This window comes from Tachypleus tridentatus, chromosome 9 (assembly GCF_004210375.1).
Source record: "Tachypleus tridentatus isolate NWPU-2018 chromosome 9, ASM421037v1, whole genome shotgun sequence".
Taxonomy (NCBI): Eukaryota; Metazoa; Arthropoda; class Merostomata; order Xiphosura; family Limulidae; genus Tachypleus; species Tachypleus tridentatus.
The window spans coordinates 157,574,324-157,578,204 of record NC_134833.1 but is presented as its reverse complement, the minus strand read 5'-3'; the positions used below and the strand labels follow the sequence as shown (position 1 = coordinate 157,578,204).

At 35.3% G+C, this 3,881-nt stretch overlaps 1 long non-coding RNA gene across 1 annotated transcript; it reads right to left on the bottom strand.

Annotated features, from left to right (window-relative positions):
- Positions 1-336: 336 nt before the first annotated feature.
- On the bottom strand, positions 337-2,487 carry LOC143227282 (uncharacterized). Its single transcript, XR_013014981.1, has 3 exons — positions 2,181-2,487; positions 987-1,087; positions 337-770 (listed from the first exon to the last, which is right to left on the bottom strand). It is a non-coding gene; the product is annotated as an uncharacterized LOC143227282 (long non-coding RNA).
- Between the last annotated feature and the right edge of the window lie 1,394 nt (positions 2,488-3,881).

Genomic DNA, 3,881 nt, shown 5'->3' with positions numbered 1-3,881 from the left:
ACCATAGAAAGCTTTACCAAAAAAGGTAATCATAAAAGGAAAGCAGAATTATAATGACCTTTGAACTTGTCTGGCTACTATGTTTGTTGTCATAACAACTATAGGAACTATTTTAATTCTCTATAAGATCTCTGTTGTCAAGATGAATGCAGGAGATTAAGCAGCCCATGATTTCATGCACGTGCTTCTTCTGTTGCTAAGTGACAGAATCATGCGCGAAATGCACTTGTATCCTGTACACTGGTGGTCTCAATCGTTTCATACTTTTACAGGCATTGCAAATTAAAAAAAAATAAACCTTTGGATGTCTTCCCAACTTAAGTGTTTAAACAGCAACAGCAAAAGCTTAGTTCGTAGTAAGCAAATAAGAACAAATTCCACGATACAGAAATTAATATTGTGTAAACTATTCTGCTGAGCTGTTGATATTTAATACTTAAAAATATTTACAAATAAGCCTAACAACTGAATCAATTGTCACTGAAGTTCAAAAAAAAGAAAGTTCTGCGGATAAATTCCATGTTCTTTACTTCGAGCTGCAGTCTGTTTGCCCCGGTATGGTCAGCGGGTTAAGGCACTCGACTCGTAATCTGAGAGTCACGGGTTCGAATCCCCGTCACACCAAATATGCTCGTCCTTTCAGTCAATCCCATTGTTCGTTGGTACAAGAATAGCCCAAGAGTTGGCGGTGAGGAGTGATGACTAGCTTACTTCCCTCTAGTCTTGCACTGCAAAATTAGGGACGGCTAGCGCAGATAGTCCTCGTGTAGCTTCAAAAAACAATCAAACCATTGTGAATATTTTTACTCATATGAAAACATTCTACACGACTCGTTATTTAAGTGGTATCGAAATAGAGATTGGAACTTTGCTCTTCAAATGTACATAGAAATAGGATCACTTTACTTTGTTGTGGTCTGTTTTGTTTAAGTAATACATTCTGAAATTCATCTTTTGAATATAAATTAGAGCTTTTTTTTTTTTACCTAAGGGTTAGTAGATGGGTTCCTCAAAAAGTTTGTCCATGTTCTGTGATCTTTTTCACGTTCTTTTTACGTAACTGTTTCGTAAGGCTTATTGGCTGTTTCTACGAAAAAATGAAATATATAGTTAAGGTATATTTCAATTCAAAGTGAATTATCAGTACATAGTATACTGAAAAGTAGTTTCGACTGAAACAGTTCTGAACTCTTTTCATATTTATGTAAAACAGCTGGTTTGGGTTGAGAAAATGTTTTATGTAGAGGAGCGAACGACGTTTCTACCTTCTTGTGAACCTGACGATGTCCAAAGAAGGTAGAAACGTTGTTCGCTCCTCTACATAAAACATTTTCTCAACCCAAACCAGCCGTTTTTACATATATATTTTTCTCTACAAGTGGATTTTCTCGTCATCACTGATTGTCCTTTCATATTTAAAATCGCGAGTGGTGCCATCTGTTGTTCACTTTTAAACATTGACTCCATTTTGGTCACAAAGTTTGTGTTATCTTCGTTAAGACTACGAGGTTATAAGTTAATGTTATTTTCTTTTCTTTTTTTTTTTAACGAAGGAAAACAATTATTTAGCCTGGTTGTAACGGATAAAAATTGAATTTAACTCAATTTATTGTTTATTCTATTTGTATTTTCTTACGTCCGTCAGAATAACGTATTAATTTGTAATGTCTTGTAAGATTTCTCATTCCGAAATACAAAAGTTATTTTAAAGATTTAACTTTTTTTTTCTGAGGTAAGAACGAATTATATTCATATATATTTTACCTAGTATACTAATTTTTATGATGTAAGTTTTTAAATTGTAATAGATACAAGTAATTTTAAAATTGCTTGTCCAAATGATTAATAAACACTATTGTAAGTACAAAATCATAAACAAGACATCATAAACGTAGAAATGGTTAAAATCACTGTGAGTAAGATATAGAATGTTGTCATCAGATTTTTAGATTATAAAGCAAATGTGACGTCAGCGCCGGTATGTACAGGAAATTAAACGTAAGATTCGAAGGCATTCATTAACCTTTGCATGTTTAACGGTTATTGAACCGTGTTTTCTTTCATTCTGTCACAGTCTCTTGACCTCGTGTGTGACAGTGCGTAGAAATTGTCAGCCCTCTGTGGTTTTAAAAAAAGTTAAAAATAAATACATTAATTACTAAAATAGAAAAATAAAATACCATCCCCGATTGGACACGGTCTGAGAAAGTTGTATTCCTGCTCATCTGGCTATGAAAGATCTGTCAATGGTCAGTTCTAACACCACATTCGTTTTTCGGTGGGTCAACGGTAAGTATGCGGACTTTCAACTCTAAAGTCTAGGGTTTGATTCTCTGCTGAGGACACAGCACAAAACTTTACTCTTAAAAACTAATTAACGTCACCTGTCTAACTGTACCCATGGGAACATGAAATGTTTAACACCCAAAGGTCTGATTACAAACGTACACAAAGAGTTTAGGTCCAACACCATCTGACGAGTTTTACCTGCAGGAACTGAAGCGTTTTGCGTCAGTTGACCTGATTACAAAAGTATGGTAAGGGTTTATTGCTAGCGCCATCTATCGGACTTTAACTCTTGAGAACTTTGAACATTTTAGGTAAGAAATTGAAAAGAATATTCTAGCATCTTCCGTTACTCAAAATCAGAAATAGAGGTATTCAGTCCAGAAGGGGAGACTAGGGTGATATCTTCATTGTCCACTATGTGTCCATGTCTAGCGGCTAAGTCCAGCATAGAAGTAAAACAGTAAATCGAGGTTTACTTCTTAAGGCTTAGAAACAATAGTTTAGCGTGATTTGAAGCAGTGCATTAACCCAAACGAAATTACTCTAGTTTAACTGACTTTGGAACTGTCTCGTCACAAAGAATGTTTAACAGTTAACGGAAGTTAAAGTGATTTTATTCTTGTGTATATGATTTCAGCCTAAAATGTCGTAATAAAGTGACGACACCTGTGAATTTCAATAAATTTAACATGTTATTAAAACTGTGATAACATTTCAATTTCTCCATAACCATTTTGTTTTAAAATTTATTGTTTGTCTGATTATTTATTTATAAAAACAAATTGCTGGTAGTTAAGCACAAAGGGCTATCTGGGCTCTGCCTACCACAGGTATCTAGCATTGTAAGTCTGTAGACATATCATTGTGTCATTGGTGATGTGAGAACGTAAATAAAAATAAAACCGTTGTATAGCACAAAACAGTTTTAAACTATCTCTAAGAAATGTCTAACTAGATGTACTTTCACAGATAACGTTTTTTGTGCTGTTGCAAAGTGCTTTGTAATATTTTTGCTCGACTAGTATGCGTAACCAGAGAGAGAGGAGGGAAAAAAAGAACGAATAAAGTAGATTTTTATTTCTTTTAAATAGATTTATTACCTTTACTGCCGGCCCGGCATGGCCAGGTAGGTTAAGGCGTTCGACTCTTAATTCGAGAGTCGCGGGTTCGGATCCCCGTCGCACCAAATATGCTCGTCCTTTCATCCGTGGGGGCGTTATAATGTGACAGTCAATCCCACCTTTCGTTGATAAAAGAGTGGTGGTGGGTGGTGATGACTAGCTGCCTTCCCTCTAGTCTTACACTGCTAAATTAGGGACGGCTAGCACAGATAGCCCTCGAGTAGCTTTGCGCGAAATTCAAACCAAAACCTCTACTGCTGGATTACGTTTTGTTATTTGATATGCATTTAGCATCATATATTTAGTTAGTAAAATTTTCTACAGCTTTTTTGTTTTCAGCCGTAATGACACAGATTAGATCGAATCCTAAATTGTAAAGAGAACAGGCAACCTGGGAGTTCGAAGACAGAGCTCTTAGTTCACATGTAAGTTTTAAATGGAATGTAGAAACGTCGTCATTTTTAAAGTTAT